Here is a 20661-nt window from a genome sequence, read left to right on the forward strand (position 1 = left end):
CAAAGCCCATACTCCCCGCCGAATCTGTCCACAGCCCCAACTCCTCGGAAGACACCGCCGGCTTGCTCCAGACAACCCGACCATTGAAATCCTCTAGAAATGCCAACCAAATGCGCATGTCCTGGCGAATCTCGGCCGAGAGCCTCGTGCGGTGGTGCCCTTCTTTAAGACCGACCATGGCTTGTGCAATCGAGCGAGAGAAAGGGCGGGCCATTGGCATTACTCTAAGGGCAAAATTCAACTGACCCACAGTTTGCTGCAATTGATGCAAGTTCACCTTGGTTTCCCGAATACATGCTTCAAGGGAGGCCCTGAATTTCACCACCTTTTCTTTGGGCAACCGGAAGCAACCTTCCAGTTAATCGAGCTCTATTCCGAGAAATTCGAGCGAAGTTGATGGCCCCACCGTCTTACCTGGTGCCAATGGCACACCAAACTGATTCATCAGACCACAAAATTCTTTTAAAGCTTGTGCACATTCTGGATCCCCGGCTGCCCCCAGGAACAGAAAATCGTCAAGATAATGCATAACATGTTGAAACCCCGTCATTCTTGTGAATACCCATTGCAGAAAACAACTGAATTTCTCAAAATAAGCACAAGATATGGAGCAACCCATTGGCATACATTTATCCATGTAATAGCGACCCTGAAACATAAAACCAAGGAGACGCTGATCGTCTGGGTGTACCGGGAGCAACCGGAACGCTGACTCGATGTCTGATTTGGCCATCAGCGCTCCGGGCCCCAGGCGATTCAACATGGCGACGGCCTCATCGAAAGATGCGTACCGCACCGAACACACCTCCGGGTCTATCGCATCATTCACCGAAAGACCTCTCGGGGCTGACAAGTTATGTATTAATCGAAACTCACCCGGGTCCTTCTTAGGGACCACTCCCAAGGGGGAACAAACAAAATTAGCAACTGGTGGCATGTCGAATGGTCCGGCAACCCGACCCCGGGTCACCTCCTTCACAATCTTCGCCTGTACCACCGCCGTATTTTGCAGGACCGACAGTTGGTTCCTACAATGTGCCTTACCCTGAAAATTCCCCACTGGGATGCGGAAACCATGCGAAAACCCATCTCGCAACACCCCAGCGGAGACATGATCCGGGTATTCATTGAGCCAAGGAATCATTGCCATGGTATCAACCGGGGTAGGTAAAGGCGCCCCTCGGACTATTTCAGACCTGTTTGGCGCTTCCCCTACCTCCGTTATCACCCGTTTTGGCTCTGCACATGGTCTCAGGATGCGAGGATTGCCCACACCCCCCACAGTCGTGCCTAAACTTGCATGACCCCTGGGGCCTTGTACACTTTCCCCTGTTAAAATTCCAGCAGATCCCTTTTTTGCCTGTATTGCCACTCGACCTTGAGTGATGCTCATTACTCGAACCTGCCCGAAAGGGCGCCCCAGATGAATGGCGGGAAGACTCTCCCCCGTTTCCCCCCACCAATGGTGCCTTTAACATGCCTGATTTCTCCATCTTTTGCCATGAAATGGAGTCGTAACAATCCCACGTCAGAGATGTGTCCAACTCCTTGGCCTTCCGAAAAACATTATCATAACAAAACCACTGATTGCCCTCATATGACTGAGAAAACTCCATAATACGTGTCTGGTACACGGGTAACTCGGCCAACAGTTCAAGCCTTCGTTCCCCCATAATTGAAGTGAATATGCCAAACGCTCTGCCCCAATTACCTATGTTCTCATCGACCTTAAAAGCGGCCATCTTGGCGCGCCAAACACTCGGGTGCAAAAACTCTTTTTGACCCTTCACATGCTCGATCTCATAATGATCAGTTAGCAAAGAAAACATGTTTACATACTTCTCAGCCCATACCCTCTCCTTGATTTCAATCTGAATATGCTGAGCCACTTTCTCCCTTCTCGAGGGTACGGACCCCTCCCCCGCAATCGGCAGTAGCCGCTTACCTGAACTAGAAGCTGTAACCGTAGTCGCTGCCGAACTCGTGCCCGCCGCGGTTTCACCCACTGGAGCCTGCGGGGGAACAAAAGGACATGGTGCCTTTGCAGCCTCTCTTGATTGCCGCAATTGCCTCATTACTGCCCTGGCGTCTTCCGCCGTGGTGCCCTCGCTATCTTTCCCCAACCACGCTGCCAGCTGTGCAGCCAAGTCGGGAGGCATATCCTCCCCGTTCACAGGGGTGACTACAACGGGAATTGGTTGCCCCTCCTTCGGTACCGGGATCGGCGCCTCAGTCGGTGTATCGGGGAGCGCCGGCGGCGCCTCGGGAACCGGGGTCTCTCCCCCAGTTGTCCCCCTCTTGGACCTTCTACCTCTCCCGCTAGGGACTACTCCCGGCAATGCTGGTCCGACGACTTGCTTTGAGCCCCCTACACCGTTCATTGCCGCCATCTGTTTCTTCATCTCGGCCATGTCTTTTACGAGCATGCGGAGCATCTGATCGGTACCGACCCGCTTTCCGACCTTCTTGCCCGGCATTCTCGAACGATGATTCTCTGAAAGAACAAAGACAAAATTACAACGCTCAAAATTGGCTCTTCGTTCCGTCTCGAGCTCACGTGCAGCGGGGAGGTGCAGCTTCAGAGCACAGGAACAAGAGGATGCTACCTTGGCTTGTCGCTCCTTTTATCCCTCTTCGGGCGGGCGTAAACCCGCCTCCGCCCGCCTCCGGGGGCGTGGCTGGCGGCTTCGGTGTCTAGGACAACCCACTCTAGGGCGGGAAAAAGCGCGCCCCGGCTACGCCGCTTCGGGCATACCAGCCGGGACTCGCCTCCCGCCCAAGATGGCTTCCCGGGGGGATCGGGGTACTCCACCATACGTTCGGGGGGACCGATTGGTCGCCCCTTTCCATTTGCATAGCTACACATAGCGCTACTATGCAAACTACGACCAGGGTTATAAAACATACACATGTTCAATAGACACCTTTTTAGTTAAATAAAAAGTTCCTCACACTTCAGCTGAGGGCACTCACATCTAGTGGCACTCATCTACCCACGACAAGCTAAGTAGTCACCTTAACAGAGGCAGTCAATAGGGTGGTGCTAAACAAGACTCCTATCCACCATATTACCTGGGTGGATGAAACAAAAGAGCCCAGCTGCACATACAGTAGCCCCCTACATAGAGGGACAGCACCAATGATGAGTAGCCCAGAACACACTAACTTGCCTATCTGTGAACTTTCTGGTCACTCCCATAAGGTGTTTCCTTCATGGATGGAAGAATATGCACTTTCTACACTGAGAAGGTACAGTACAACAGCTTACACACAAAGATGCATAATTTGGGTACGTTGAATGATAGGGTATTTAATCCCCCAGTCTGGCTGTAGAGAACACCCTCCCCACATATACTGGCATCAAGCCCCGGAGTTGCAGGATCAAATAACTGCCGCTGGCTTGGACTCTTCATTTATGTAATGCATTGGCCCCTGACGAGCTCTATCTGAATGGTATTTGCAGTCATTTAAATATTCTATTACCAAAATAATTCATCTACTGTCTTTCACTTCTTACATATAAAGCGAGATTACAGGGAGCAGGTTTCTCGTCAACCGGAGGCAACAAGGATAAAACATAAACTCCCGCTCGAACTACGGGACACAGAGGAGTCTTCAGTTATTTCCTGAACTATAGAAGGTCCATTTGTATAGTAATGAGGAGGGAGTACATTCTACTTTGTGGTAACAAAAGTCAAGAATGCTCATCCCCCTTAACCCTTTCGATGCTGATGACGAGCTCAGCTCGTCATCACCCACGGGTGTCGTGTGCTGATGACGAGCTGAGCTCGTCATGACAGCAGCAAAATGGCAATTTGCAGCACAGCGCAAAAATCACCGCAGCAGCGATGCGGTTAAGTACCTTTCATAACCAAAACACCTTGAGTAGCACATGTTTCTAAAACAGTGGTCCAGTGGGACTTTTTTCCATGGGCACACTATGCATAATATCAGCAGTATCCTAAATCAATGTAGTCATTCAATCAAAGTAATAACTACTAGAACAGGGCCTTCTTTAATCAATCCTTTAGATTATCATCACAGAGGTGCAATACAACAACATGTATTATTCATGGTGACTGTAGTGCAGACAGAGCAGCATGTGACTAAGGTGCAGACAATGACTATGTACAGAACAACATTAACTCTTTTTGATGGGAACTATGGTCTCAATATCACTATGCCAAAGTCTGTTTATAAATCGCAGTCCTTTCCTAAATATTCCAAAATGCAGACCAAGAGATCCTTATTTCTTCGTTTCAACCCTTCAGTTATTTACTGGGTCTCATCAGGACAAGACATCTCACTAGTGAAAACACCACATATTCGTCTTGATGTGTAATCTTGGCATATACTTAAGCATTCAATGTTGTTCACTACTCCATCCCATGATTTATCATACATCACTGCGTCTCCTTCTGGAAAAGCCAGCTGTGCAATGATTCCCTCTTTTGCAAAGGTCTGGATTGCTACCAGTCTCTTCTGCTGTGTCTGCATTAGTGTGATTAAGAATGGTGCTGAGACAGACTATCAAGTTGGAAATGTCGACTTACATAAATATCAAGTTGGAAATATCGGGATTCAGAAATATCGACAGCAAGAATATTGTGGTCAAGAAAATCGAATTTAAGGTAAGAAATAACGTTTTTAAAAATATATAAGTCATTAATATTGTTTACAAAATATAGATGTTTAAAACATCGATTTTTTAATTAGTGTTATGTGTTTTAGTTCATATTTTAAATGTATGTGATGTATTTTTTGGTAGAAGTATTGTTTATGTTTATTAATATATGTGCTACTTTTTTGTAGCTATGAATTTTATTTTAATTTAATTTTGCATTTTTTTAGTTCTGTTGTGGGTTTATAGGGGACTAGGGTGGGAAGTAATTTAACTACAATAAATGAATGATTATTTTTTATTTATTGAACTTTGATTTTTTAGCATCAATTGTGGGAAATAATTTATTTGTAATTAATTATTAATTGGTTGTTAATTAATAATAAATATTAATTAATTGATCATTAATTATGGTAATTGTGTAATTTTGTTTAGGTGTTGGTTGTAGGATTTTTAGGGGTAAACGGTGGGAAGTCATTTATTTTTGATTAATTGATAATTTGTTGTTAATTTATATTAACTAATTAATTGATAGTTAATTATGGTAATTGTGTGATTTCTTTAGGTGTGGGTTGTGGGGTTTATGGGGTAAAGGGTGAGAAGTAATTTATTTTTCAATAATTAATAATTAGTTCTTAATTTATAATAATTCATTGATTGAAAGTCAATTATGGAAATTGTGTAATTAATTTTAGGTGCGGGTTGTGGGGTTTATAGGGGTAAAGGGTTAGAAGTAATTTATGTTTAATTAATTAAAAATTAGTTGTTAATTTATATTAACTAATTAATTGATAATTAATAATTAATTATGGTAATTGTGTGATTTTTTCAGGTGTGGGTTGTGCGGTTTATGAAGTAAAGGGTGGGAAATAATTTATGTTTAATTAATAATATGTAGTTGTTAATTAATATTAATTAATTAATCGAAAATTAAATATGGAATTTGTGTAATTCATTTTAGGTATGGGTTCTGGGGTTTATAGGGGTAAAGGGTGGGAACTAATCTTTGTTTAATTAATTAAAAATTAGTTGATCATTAATATTAATTAAGCCCAATGGAGGATTCAAATATTGCTAATAACTGCACCCTCGCAAAACCCACTGAAGTGTTTTATTTTAACCAAGGCAAAACTACGGATACCAGAATCTTTTGAAAAATGAAAACTCACCTGTGTTACCCACCAGAGGGCGCAAATTCTAAATAAAAGTGAGCTTTGGATGTGTATTGCGATTGTTGCGAGCAGCCTATGATTGAGGGTCCAGGGGACTCTGAAACGCGTCAGGCGTAAACAATCAGGATGTAACTTGCCGGCTTCCCCTGATAAAAGAATTCAGCTGAATTACCTGCAGTGGAGTGCTTCTTTGTGTACAGGACAAACTATGGGACTCATAAAATCATAGCAGTCTGGCTGTGGAGGGCTGCACCACCCATTTAGGGAAAAATGGGGTCGTGAGGTTAGAGCACTGATATCCAGCTTAATATGCAATACCATCCAGGAGTCCCATGTCTTGCCACTCTTTGAGTCGATCATGAAAATTAGATATAGACAATTTGTATCTTGTCCAACTGATTTCTTCGTAACATTAATGATCTGCTAATAGCCTCAATGCCTCTGCTTTGTACTGATCTTTATTCACGATTACAACGTTGCCCCCCTTATCAGAGGGCCTAATGACAATGTTTGAGTCTTTTTCGAAATCTTTCAATGCTCAGCGTTGATTTCTGGTTAGATTGTCCCAATTTTTGTTTATATTCTTATGCCGCATTCTGATAAGTTCCTGTACTGTGGCTGAGCTACAGCCCTCAATATTGTCATGCGGGACATTGGGGTTGTACTTGGATTTCCTTGTCAAGCCACTGTGTGTTTGTACAATTGGCGTTGATGCCAAAATGTTCTAAAATGGGTTTAATATAATTTTGTGATTGTTGATCCCTTCTTAGTTCCAAGGAATGCAAGTCACAACTCACAAAGTAAATCAGTGTCCCCCGCTAAAAGAGTTAATTATGATGTAGTCATGTTTTGTCCTCTCTGCACCTCTTTTGATCCAATTGCCATTTTATAAAGTTTCATCAGTTTTAGTTTTCTTGTGGACAAGAATAAATCAATCCTTCTCTCATATGATGTGATCTTTTGAAATTCCTAGATGTTTTCACTTTTCATTCTTAATTTTTACACTTTAACACATACCTTAATGCCAGTTTCTGGGGTGAGTCCAGCAAAAGTAAACCAATGATGCTATTTTGGTTCATTGACACAGTATTGAAGGAAACTATAATGACCTACTATGATGTTTGGGTCGTTTTTTGAATAATCTAAATGGCCAAGCTGGTCACCTCGTCCCAGGCTTACCTCACATCATATAAAGTTTCCCATTCACTCTCACTTAATGCACCTACACTCAGCCTTTCCCTGGAATTAGAATACTATTATTTATAATCAGAATTATAAGAGTACATTACTCAGGATTGTGGATTTATTACTTTGTCAATAAAGTATTGTTGATGTGGGCATTTTGGATAAGACAATAAGATTAACTGTTTCTTATGTCGTATTGAACAGGAATGCACGCGACATAAAGTTGCAGATGACTAAACCGTCTTTTGACAGTTTATTATTGATGATGAGATTGTAATCTTTGAAATTATTGAATGGATTTTCCAGTTATCTTTCATCATTAAAAGTCATTTTACTCCTTTTAAATGATCCGATAATAATTGTCCTATAAACCCCCTTCATTATTGTCGACACATGGAATGACTATATTCAGTCTGTGAGTTGTAAACATAGAATCGTGTTAGACATATAACGCAACAGAAAACAATTTTTTAATTCGCTTTTTTGATACATCCAATCTGGCACAAACCACAAATCGAGCGCAAGTACCAGACGTAATGCATTAAATTTTAAATGCAGCATTAATTCACAGAGCTTAGGGAATTCCTGCTTGAAGTATCATTTGGTATTTGTGTAATGTTCCGTAATCAACTTTGTTGTAGAACTGTGAATTATGCATGCCGCACTCATGAAGTTTACTGCAATGGGTATCAATTTTTAAAAAATATATATTGGTTGTGATTATATTGTTAAAAAAATCATGGAAATTGAATTCATCTATGAAATGTGATTATAATATAATGCTTTCTGGTCAGTAACATGAAGTATGTACACAGAAGTCTTTTTTCGGTTTCCATGAGTTTTGCTTCCTATTTCCAAGGGAATTTGCTATATCAATGCTACTCGAAAAAGGATATACGCCGAAAAGCGTTGTCTGAAATTTGGTGCACAATAAATCTTTTGTGCAGTCTCCTGGTGTGCCGCCTATTATTTCTGTCATTGGAGGATTGACTGAGGACCCTGACAAAATACAATTACGTCTGCTGTTGCTGTCAGCTGGCACTGACATCGTGGGACTGGGAATGGCTGAGAACAGCGATTTGGTGAACACATATATTATATATACATACACATATATCCTTTCCACACCCTCCGGTCACCGTTATCAGGCTTTCACGGGCGGTCTGAGCTGGGACACCGGAAGTCCCCCGTATTACTCACACTCTAAGTTTCTTCAAAAAAACAACTCAGACTCCTTTACGTGCAAGAAAAATGATAATTTAATGGCAAGTAGAACAACCCGTTTGGACAATTAAGCCTAGGTTAGGAATTTTAGGACTGATAAAATGAGAAAAATCCTAACTTTAAGACTTTTAGTATTCACAGAAGGCATTTCGGAGTCCTAAAGTTAGGACTCCTAACTTCTGTGAATACCGAAATGAGTAAGTGCCATCTGTGAATACCAAAATGGTAGTTAAGTTTAGGATTTTGTCTTAAGTTAGTTCCGTGAATCGGGCCCTATGTCTATTTTAGTCACTGACATCAGATATTGAATCTTCCCGCTGGGGTATATTTGTAACTTCGATATTTTGTCAGTGAAAAATTGCAAGTCACTGAGGAGTTCCATAACCATAGAGAGGAACAAGGCCGAAGACTACGTTTATTTATAAGGTTATGGAACGCCAAGGCAACTTGGAGTTATCATGTACACCGTGGGGTCCATGGTGTACTTTATCCCATATTATACATGGTCACACCATCATCTTTCCCACAAACCACTTAAAACCTTGATGCATAGCTCTTTCATATGAAAGAGCGAGCATGTTTGAAAACATTAAGAGTAAATACAACCACTAGTGCAAAATTAAACACATCACAAACCTTTTAGATATTTGTTGAAAACAGATATTAGAAACAGTTCAACATAATTCAGTTTTTTTTTTAAGGCAGCAGTTGTTTGGAATTTGTAGAAACATGCAGAAGGATTCTAGCTTTTATTGAAATAAGGAGTGCAACAAGTAAACATGTCCTTTCTGTTTATCATTGTAAACTAGAAAAATAAAGCAGAAGAAAGAAAAGCAACATTTTGTTTTTGTTGCTTTAAACAGCTGCTTCAATTATGCTTTGTGACATGAACTGCCTTTTTCGTTGGCTGCTGGCTCTGGCAGCAAACACTGTGATGTCAGAACTCAACTGTAATAACTTATAGTAGTCAAGCTCTGTTGTCTTTTCTTTAGAATCAGTGACTGAGTGGCCACTAGTCGCCGATTTTAAAGAAATTAGAGACTGACGTTTATACAGAATCCCATATATTTTAATGAAGTTGTAAATACAAATGATTGATTTTGCATAAAGTATACCCTGTTCCAGTATTTATTACATTTATTGAATGTGTAAATTGATTTAGGAGACCGCTGATATATGTATATTGTGCCCATGGAAAAGAGTAGAAATAAATAGACCCAGGTCCTGAGGGGTATTTGTTTTTTTGGAAATATATGAAGTAGCACATAGTCAGCAGATGGAAGGGTGCTGTCTGTAGTATCTTCTAAGTTTTTGCTTCATTGTTGAGGAACTATAAAGATGCTATATAAAGTTGTCTAATCAGTGAGCGAATGTATTCATCGATGATATTGTGCAAGAATATCTATGAGAACCATAGATGCCAATCCTACTTTGAATTGAAATGGTGCATGCAGCTATTTGTGAAACGATTAGCAATTCCTTTAGAAGTAGGTCAGCTTTGGAATATCCCATTAGGCCCTTTCTGAGGTGTACTAGTTTTATGGGATGCAATAATCATCATATAGTCTGAGTATTTGGGGAGTAACATGCAGATTTTGGTGCTTACCACACCACTATCCACTTGTCCAGGCCTATTTACATTGGTTATTTCCAGTAGGTTTAACTTGCAAAAATGTAAAGATGAATATGATTTTTTTCGGTAGTATCGACCCCTGAGTAATCAGGCCCCCACAAGACATGGAGATCCCGCTCATTTCCAGTGTTCCTCAGGAGAGTTACAGAGGATTCTGCAAGACGAACAAACCACTAATGTAGATTGTGATTGCCTCCTTTTTTTAACCAACTCGTTCTAAAACAAAAAATCTGTCACACAGTTAAGAGTTAATAAAGGAAAGTGCAATGCATTCTAATGAGACAAGAGAAAGAGAGGACAATGCACAGTGCTAAAGACTACATGCATTAAGCTGACAACTGATGTGTTCATCTGCCAAATGCAAAAAGTGGGTACCTGTTACCAAGAGCAATGGCTTTGAATATATTGCCTGATCACAAAACGCTCTACTGTATGAGAGATTTGCCTATTGACAAAGGTTAATTAAATTTAAATATTAAGCTCTTTACAGCAGGGAACTCCTTCTCGCCCATGGTGCCTTATAATGTTTGTCAGTCAATTAAAGTATCTCTGCCTCAACCTAATTTAGAATACCCGTGTGCAGAGCTGTGCACATTTTCACTGAGATTTAAAATTAAATAACATGACTATAATTTGACTGGGAATGTGAATGCGGTAAGTGTTTCCCGTTGAGCTGCAAGTCATTATGAGAAACGTTTCTATGCCATTAGTTCCTGCGGTGCCTGAAATACCAGGGTCAATATTAAGCAAAACTGTGAAGAAAAGCAAGGGGGGCAGGGATGTGAGGTGTCAAAGGAGGGAAGAGAAGAGGGACTTTGCTAAAATCCTTTCGAGCTTTAGTGCTAAATAATGTCCGTTTGTTCAGTCCCAATCCATACACCACCCCTACGAGTGAATTGCCTGTCTATTTCATTTCTTAAATATATCCATCATGTTCACACACAAAGTAGTTCTCTCCAGTGCCTGGGACAACTACGACAATATCTGCTTTTTGAGACCAACAACGTATATTTTACTAAGTTAGATTAAGCTTCCCCAACAATAAAGATTTGCAAAAATCATGACAAAAAACAAGCATTGGAAAAGCAAGATCTAATGGATTTTCTAATGCTTGTTTATTTTGCATTTATTCATTAGAAAGCTGCTTTGATACATGGAGAGGTTCCTTCCATTACAGGCTCACTGAGTGTTCCCCCCTTTTACAGTCTGAAAGAGGTTTTTTAATACCCCAAAGCGTGGGAGTTTGTGCCACCCTCCACTGATATGCCAACCATGCAACTTCACAAATAGCCCTTGTAAGCAGTTTGCTCACACTGACATTTCTGCCACACTGGCAACATTTTTTACGTAAGTGTCCTAAGAATCATTAAAATAAATTTTCACTTGCAATTTGTGACATGTTGGCATCTAAGGTCCATACCATATTTATATTAATACCAATCTGTCATGCTGCATTCAGGGATCACTTAAATTCATTAGTAAATGAGTTGGGCAAGGAACAGAGAGAACACTTCGGTAACAGGAGGTACACAGAGATATCCCTAAGAAATTAGATATTACCCAGGTAAACCTCATTCTTCGCAGGCTTTTCACCCAGAGATTTTAGCTGTTTTCGGCAGCTGAAGTCACAAGGTGAAACATAATGGATTGGTGATATTCCCATGATTTTGTAATTTAATGATGTCTGTATCTCCTGTCATCATCACCATCGAAAGGGCATGGCATCTTGTGATGGGACCCTGTATACAAGCAGAACAAAGATCAGAGTATAATCTGCATTGGTCATGATAGTTGTAGTGGCAACTGCGGGTTTACTTAAGCACAGCTATCTACCTCGCAGCCAAGACCTGGAACGACATCCCCCACCACCTCCGGCAAAGCCCTACACTGCTCCAGTTCAGAAAGGACCTCAAGACCTGGCTCTCTCCCCCTCCCCCAACCCCCTTCAGCGCCTTGAGACCCTCACAGATGAGTACCTGTGCTTTACAAACCCCTGATTGACTGATTGATTTATCTACCTGCCTCACTCATGTCCTGAGAGTGAATTTCCACCAGTCTTGGATTTTCAGCTGACAGCACTTGGCATGCTGGGGCTTGTGATAAATGTGGGCCTACAAATCCAATCTGCTTGTTGAAATACCTGGAGTAAGTGGAAGTTCGATTTATGAGAAGTATCAGATGACTGCTTTGTTAAGGTGACCTCTTAATGCCTTATAATGACCCCCAATCACAGTGAGATGTAAGTGTTAAAAAGGTTCCAAAGTATAGCTAATTAACACCAGAGAATAATGGGGCATATTACCAACAACTAGCGATAATTATCACTATGTTGGTTTAGCGGCGTTATTTTTATCGCCGAGCTGCGGGGATTTTTATCGCTTAGGAGCCTTACTATTATCAAGGGTTATCTCCTAAGCGATAAAAAATCGGCCGAAATGCATGAATATCGCTGTAAAGTCCGCGATATTCATGCATTACCGACCTAATGCTCTTAGCCATGTTATCCACCTACCATTGGATAAATGGCTAAAAACTGCTTAGGGGCAGGTGTTAGCTTTTGGAAATATTCGCGCTTAGCGCAAATATCTCCAAAAGTTGGTAATAGGAGATAGCGATTTTAGCGACTGTTTCCAGTCGCTAATCAATCAATCAATCAATCAATCAATCAATCAATCAAAGCATTTGTATAGCACGCTACTCACCCGGAGGGTCTCAAGGCGCTTAGGGGAGGGGGGTCTGCTACTGTTCCAACAGCCAGGTCTTGAGTTGCTTCCTGAAGGAGAGGTGGTCTTGGGTCAGGCGGAGGTGGATGGGGAGAAAGTTCCACGTCTTGGCAGCCAGGTAGGAGAAGGATCTTCCTCCCGTTTTGGCTCTTCGGATGCGGGGGACGGCGGCGAGGGCGTGGCTGGTTGATTGAAGCTGGCGGGTGGTAGTGTAGAAGGTCAGGCGGTCGTTGAGGTATCTTGGGCCTTGGTTGTGGAGAGCTTTGTGTGCGTGGGTGAGGAGTCGGAAAGTGATTCTCTTGCTGACGGGAAGCCAGTGCAGGTTTCTCAGGTGTACGGAGATGTGGCTGTGTCAGGGAATGTCCAGGATGAGGCCTGCTGAGGCGTTCTGAATGCGCTGGAGTCTTTTCTTGAGTTTGGCTGTGGTTCCGGCGTAGAGGGAGTTGCCGTAGTCCAGTGGGCTGGTGACGAGGGCCTGGGTGACCGTCTTCCTGGTTTCGGTGGGGATCCACCGGAAGATCTTACGTAGCATGCGTAGGATGTTGAAGCATGACGAGGAGACGGCATACTTGACTTTTCTGGTCATGGAGAGGGAGGAGTCCAGGATGAAGCCCAGGTTGCGTGCGTGGTCTGTCGGTTTGGGTGCGCTGCCCAGGCGGAGGGCGAAGATCCCAGGATGAGGACTTCTGTCTTATCTGAGTTCAGTTTCAGGCGGCTGTTCATCATCCACTCGGCTACGTCTTTCATCCCTTCGTGTAGGTTGGTTCTGGCGGTGGCGGGGTCGTTGGTGAGGGAGAGGATCAGCTGGGTGTCGTCGGCGTAGGACATGATGTTGAGGTTGCTAACATCTTGGCACGCCCACTTTGCATGTCATTAGTGATAAATATCACTGACATGCAAAGCGGGGCCCAAAATGGTCGCTATCTCCTACTAGCTGTCGCTAACTGGTGTTAGCGACAGCTAGGTAATAGGAAGATCATTTTATCTCTGCTTTCTTGGCTTTTAAAGCCAAAAAAGCGGAGATAACCCCCCTTGATAATATGCCCCAATGTACCTTCCTTCAGCAGGAGAAGACTGGAAACTGAAAACTGCCATGTAAGTTGTTCTTAAAGATTTTGACAAGCAGTATTTCTTAGCATTAGCACTTCCAAGAGGCATAAAGGAAAATGTATAAACAATGCCTGTCCAACACATATTTGCCAAACAATTGTGACAAAAGTAATATATTTTTGGTATATCTTCAACATCATTAAAAGCATTTGTTATTTAAAGGACTTACAAGCAATATCAATCACTCCAAATATGTTTCTCTCACTACAGCTGCAGGAGAATCTCAAAATACTTAAGGAATAATTAAGAGGCCCCATATTAGCAGGAAGCACAGACCATAGCTAGTAAATGTTGTCCTCGCCATAGGAGCATTGGGTTGTAGTCACCACCAAACATTCTGTTTAAAGGGCCAGACAGCAACCCCAGAACTTGCAGCTAATCAGTGATTTTATTGGATGGGCAGCTCATGGGTACATACAGAATGTTCTTCTGAAGGGAAATAATGCCCCTATGTGCTGTGGGAGAGTTACACATTTTGAGTTACTTTACAAAATTCCCCACAGAACTGTCTATAAACTTGATACACTTTGAGAATTTTGATCAGCAATGTATAATTGTGTTTTACATATTTACAAATTAGGCAAGGGGGTATTTACCACAGATGATGGCACTATGAATCAAGCAACAAGTCTATACTCAAACCCAGGTCTACCAGGTCAAAAATCCCACAGTTTAGCAAATTAACCACAGCATCTCACTACACAAGACCACAAATTTTACATGTGAAGGGGCAACAACTTTTTGACAGGCCAAGAAACTACTACTGCAGTTGAATATTTCTGGCATCTCCCTTGTGTTAACTGATTAAAGGCTACATGCGTATGTATTCAATCCATCTGCAGGCGGAACAGGCCTCATTTCCACTTTATTGACTATTAAGATTTTCGACAAGGATGTAATTGCCGGTATGTTTTTTCGTATAAAGATGCCAACACCACATCACCACTCAACCCAAGACCTTCATAAATGATTACTTGATCAAACAGAATCTGTGCAAATGAACCCAAGAAGTATGCTCGTATTATTGGCTAGAACCCGGATGTCAGAGCTTGCCATTAACAATAGAACTGACAATTCATTCTGGGGCCACATGTAAGTCCTCAGGTGTGTCAGTGAAGCTACTGCATTCTAAGCTGTCAACGGGGGTGGGGGGGTGCTATAAGGTATGGTTGATTTCCTGGGGCCTTGGTAGATTTGCTAGAATTGCCAATCAATTCATCCATACTCCGTTTACGCACGTGTCCGAATTACGAGTTTGCTTACATTTAACGTATCCACTAGTTATTGGATGCGTTAAACAACTCAACATTTGTTACATTTAACAGAAAGATGCATACAGTACTTACTGTATCATGTTATTGCCCAGAAACCTGAAATAGGTGCTATTTATTGTACCAAACAAATAACGGACCCTGTGGTATTGTTGTTTATCAGGTGTGATATATAGCACCTATGCTTGTAATCAGACCCTTTGTCTGGAGATTCTATAAACATAGAAGGGCGTATTGCCACTAGCAATATCTGCTCTAAAATGGCGAGTGGTTGTTCTTTAACCAGACACATGATAATCAGACAGCATTAACTGAATTTACCAGGACTAATCCACAAGACATCTACAAACTAATTCAGTCAATCAAATCTGGCTCTCCTTTGGATCCTTGTCATCCTTCCATACTTAACAATATCCCAAATATCATTACTATACCATTGACACACATTTGCAATATTATGTTTTCTACAGGCTCCTACCCTACCATCTGGAAAAATACCATCATCAGGCCACTTCTCAAAAAACCTTCTCTGGACCCCTCACTACCCTCCAGCTATCGTCCTATCGCCTCTCTGCCGTTTCCAGCTAAGATCCTGGAATCGGTCATGAATAAACAACTGTCCGATTACATTCAAACTAATGACTTGTTAGACGACACTCAGTTCGGCTTCCGACAAGGTCACGGGACAGAGACTGCGCTAATTAAGGCGGCAGACGAAATAAGGGCCACAATGGACAAAGGTGGACAGGCCGTCCTGATTTTGTTGGACCTGTCGGCGGCTTTCGACACGGTCGATCATGCAACTTTGATCGGCCGTGTCGAGGCCATAGGCATTAAACATAGAGCCAGGGATCTTATCTCATCCTTCCTGGCGGATCGTAGGCAAGCTGTTAAGATGGGTACTTACACTTCATCCACTTTCAGCCTTCCTTGTGGAGTTCCGCAGGGTTCCTCGCTAAGTCCGACCCTTTTTAATATCTATGTTTCGGACTTAGCGAGGGTAATAAAAGAGTACAACATCAATTTGACAACATACGCCGACGACACCCAGTTGGTATTATCCATACACAAAAACGGACCTACTGTTGCAGCAAACTTTAAGAACGGTATGAGGGCTATTAGCAGTTGGATGGCCTCCAACTGCTTAAAACTCAATTCATCTAAGACGGAGGTCATGCTCTTTGGAAACATCCAACCTCTGTGGTCCCCCTTATGGTGGCCTGAGGAACTGGGAACTCCACCTCAACCTGTCAGTAAAGTCAAAAATTTGGGAGTGATATTTGACGACAAGCTCCTTTTCCATCATCACGTGAATGCGGTTGTTTCCTCATCCTTTAACATCTTAAGGAAAATAAAGAAACTCTTACCGTATCTCCCCATAGCAACGGGAAAAACACTAATATCCACACTGGTGTTTTCACGCACTGACTACTGTAACGCCCTCTTCCTCAATGCCCAAAAAAAGGTTATTTCCAAATTACAACTGATACAGAATGCCTCCGCTAGAGTTTTATTGGGTATTCCCAAACATAGCTCTGTTTCTGGACATCTGGACCAACTGCACTGGCTCCCAGTCAGGAGTCGTACGAAGTTTAAGACCCTCTGTATTGTCTATAAGGCAATAAATAATACGGGACCCAAATTTCTGAGAAGTTCTTTTAAGCCTTTGGCAACCCCCAGAACGCTGCGTTCCAATACGGCTCATATGCTTCAGATTCCTAGAACAAGGAAAGTAAATTGGGGAGACAGATGTTTTGCCATAGCAGCAGCAAAACTATGGAACTCCCTTCCCCTCAATATAAAAAGTAGCCCATCTTTGATTATCTTCAGAAAACAGATAAAGACGTGGCTGTTTTCTCAACGGCACGACTCATAGATCTCTCATCCATTGCCTTAAAGTTCTATTTACTGGTCTTCTGCCTTTAGCCTCTAGCGCCGAGACACCCATGGGTAATTGTAGCGCTTTAAAAATTGCAAAAATAAATAAATAAATAAAATAACTTCCGAGTTTGCTTCTGTGTGGGTGAGTGGTTATGAAAAAAAATGGACACTTTCGAACTACAGATAAATTATGAGGCTTTTTTTCAGTAGCTATCAATATATATGTCTGTGTATTCGTGCCCCCACCATGCATAGTGTTGTCATTAATGATGTCATCAATTATGTCATTTCTAATGTTTCATTGATGTTATTCATGATGTCAATGAATATGTCATAAGTGTTGTAATATGTGAAGTTATTAGCAGTGCATGACAAGGGTGCATGTTATAGTAATGCTTGGCCACGTGTTTTAGTACTTGAGCTAACCATTTTGTTTGTCTTGTTCATGTAAATCAATAGCTTTAACTGACATTTTCACCTAACTATAATGTCCCTTAAACCTTTGTTTTTTTAATATGAAATGGCATATAATTACAATTCCTTACTATATGGTCTCATTAACCTTAGTTTTTTTCAGTGAATTTCTGTTTTTAATATTGTAAAGTAAGATGTTGTTTGTCATGCAATGCATGGGGTTGGGTGCAGGACCTGGCACGGCCCCTTCTAGAAACTACTTCCCTTCTATGCAGGGCCTGTGGCCAGGATAATGAAAATATTGGGAGAAACCCTTTGCTGAAAAAGGGAATGGGTCTGTATGTAGGCAAAAATTCAAGAATTCCCTTTTCCTTTTTTTGTTGGTTATGAGACTCCTATCTCACGAGGGTCTTGGTTGAAGGAACTAAACAAGAAAGGGCTTAGAGTTTCAAACAGATTAACAAATTTACATTATATGCGATATTTAAGTATTTGAATTGTAGACAACAAGCAGTAGGATACAATGAGGGTGGAGAGGCAAGAGGATAAATTATATCTCACTTTTATTTATTGGTTTTTCGGATATTCATAATAAAAACATCATATTTATTCATAAAAACATTACATTATAAAACAATTCATGAAGAAAAAAGATTATATGTCGACGCAGCGTTTCGGTGAAAGAAATTGTCACCTTCTTCAGGACACTTTTTTCATTAAAAAACTGTTTAAATTAAAACAGAAACTTAAAACACTTGTTACACAAAAAAGCTACTATTTTTTTCTTTGATTTTACACAAACATTTTGGCTAAAGGAAAAAAACTCATGTTTTAAGTCCACACTCCAGTTTAATTTGTACCTTCAAAACATTTCTATGGATTGAACTTGTTGTTCCGTCTACCTCACATCATCTTTTATCATTATATTGTAAAAAGGGAAGTTTCACAAAGCATTTCTTATTCTTACTAAAGCATTGGATGTTCTAGCGTGCATTTCTTATATTCATGAGACTTCATTTTAAACAAAATATATACATAGTCATACCATATTTGTTAATCTGTAAACTCATATTCTTGCCCTAGGCTTATGTTACACCTCCAACTGCACCATGTTAATTCTATATGAACAACATTTTTTATATATGAGAACATACCTAATTTGGCTACTGGTTACCCGCTCTATTCAATGGCCGATGTGGATTTTTGCGGTTTATTTTAGCGGTTTATCAATCGTTTCTGGAATATGAAACAAACCAATCAAATTCAAATCAACAATCTTTAGTTTTTACAATTACTTGTTTTTCTAGGATTTATTTTTATACCTGCAGACTGTATTTTAATTTCTTTATCCTCAATCGTTTTAAAACTTTCTTCCTTATATTGTTGCCCTCCTTGTGATTTTTCAATTGTTACTGTTAAGATATGAAGCCATACTGTTATGTAGTATATTCTTATAAAAATTCCCCTATTTCATTAGGACTTTCACTGCTAATCTCAAGGGCTTACCACAAACGTTATTTTTGCATTTATTTCCTCCTCAGAGTGTTTTCATAAATAACCGCCCTGTGGCCGGCCCTGTGCACACCAGCCTGCGGCTGCTCTATCACTCACTGCAGTATTGGGCTGAGACAACCCCACTGCTTCGCGCTGCCCTTGACCTGCACACAACCCGCACAGGACTACATTGCTGACTATGTGATGTTACAATATCAATAGTGTTCTTTTAAGTGGGGGCAGACTTACTGACTGTGTCAGAACACCAAAATATAAAAAGTGCCCATATTGGCTTATCACGAGTGTCAGCCTATTAACATATGTAAAGCAGACTGTGGCGCGGTGGAGAAGCAGACTAGGACAACAAGTAAGTTATAAGGTAAGGAAGTTTTATTTCTTGATTTCAAAATTAGGGACTTCTGGGAGTTGTAGTTCTTAATTCCTCCTTTGGGTTCCTTCTTGGTGGTTCTGCTCGAGGGATTCTGGTGAATGGTCTTCTTCACTCTCCCAAAGACAGGTGTGCTCAAAAGAAAAGAAAGAAATACAGGGGTCGTCAGGAAGGTGGTTTTCCTTCTGGTTTTGATGCTAGGAGCAGGGGGAAGTGCAAGGGAGTAACAGCAACTATCCTTCACCAGTGTATTTGTATCGGAACGCAAAGCGAGGTTAAACAACGCTGGCCGGGTCAGTGCAGTCACTCTCGGGCACCCCCTCCCTTGGGACCGTCAGTCATGCACCCCCAGACCTGCCCAAAACGCCCCCGCACCTTCTACAGCCATGACCCTCCAGGTCCGTTGTCGGCTTCCTCGCGTTGTCAGGTAGGGTCTGGCTGCCCGTCTTTTCCTCCGCTGGCACTCTCTGTCTCCGGGGACACTTCGCTGGTCGTCACCGGCTCCTCTCCTTCCAGGCACGGTCCAAAATGGTTCCAAGGAAGAATTGAAAAGGTCTCCACCCGCTGCTGTTCCCACGCTGTATCCGCCACCTCCGAGGGTCCAGTCGAGAACAAGCTTTCTCCTCGGCGTCCTCCGTCTCAAGCCCCTGCAGGTCAGATGATCCCGTCACGTGACCCGGAAGCCTTATGGGCTTAAAGGTGCAGTGTTCTCCGGTGGCTCTCTGCAAATATAGAAGGGAACAGGGAGATAGGCAAGGGTGAAAATGTTTTGGTTTCGGGGCTACCTCGTAGGAGGTTTCATGCTCCTCCTCACACATCCCTACCCCAGTCTGTTCAAGGTCGGGGAACAGGGGTAGACGAGAAAGGAAATCTGCATTCCCATTGTCAGCGCCCTATCTATGCATAACATGAAGTGAAAGGAACCAGCGTAGTATCCGTGGATTATTCCCCTTGTTGCAGCTTGTTGCAGCTCATCCACTGTAGTGGTGCATGATCGGTATAAAGGCGAAAATGGGCCCCCTTTAAATAGTATCTAAGTTTGTCCTCAGCCCTTTTAATTGCCAGGCACTCCTTTTCAATGGTTGGATACCTTTGTTCGCAGCGAAAACGTTTTCTGCTAATGAATAGGATGGGGTGCTCACAGCCGTCAAGGGACGACTGTGATAGGACGGCCCCTAACCCATGGTCTTAAGTGTCTGTGTGTAACAAGAACGGACGGGAGAAATCAGGGGAGCGTAGGATGGGAGCAGTGTTTTAGCTTTTGGACTGGGATTTTGGAAGTCTTTTGCCCTGACATTGTTTTTGTAATAGGTCAGTAATGGGCGTAGTTACTTTGGAATATTAAGGAATAAACCTCCTGTAATATCCCAGAAGCCCTAGAAAGGCTCTGACCTCTCTTTTTGTGTCCTGTATGGCTTTTTTTCTGTTTGGGGTTCCATGAACCCATCGCCTAGGAGGTATCCTAAGTATTTCACTATTTTTAACCCTGCCTTTGATTTTTTTGCATGGATGTGCAAACCTGCCTCTTGTAGAGCTGATAATGCC

Source organism: Lissotriton vulgaris, chromosome 8 (genome assembly GCF_964263255.1).
Source record: "Lissotriton vulgaris chromosome 8, aLisVul1.2, whole genome shotgun sequence".
Lineage (NCBI taxonomy): Eukaryota > Metazoa > Chordata > Amphibia > Caudata > Salamandridae > Lissotriton > Lissotriton vulgaris.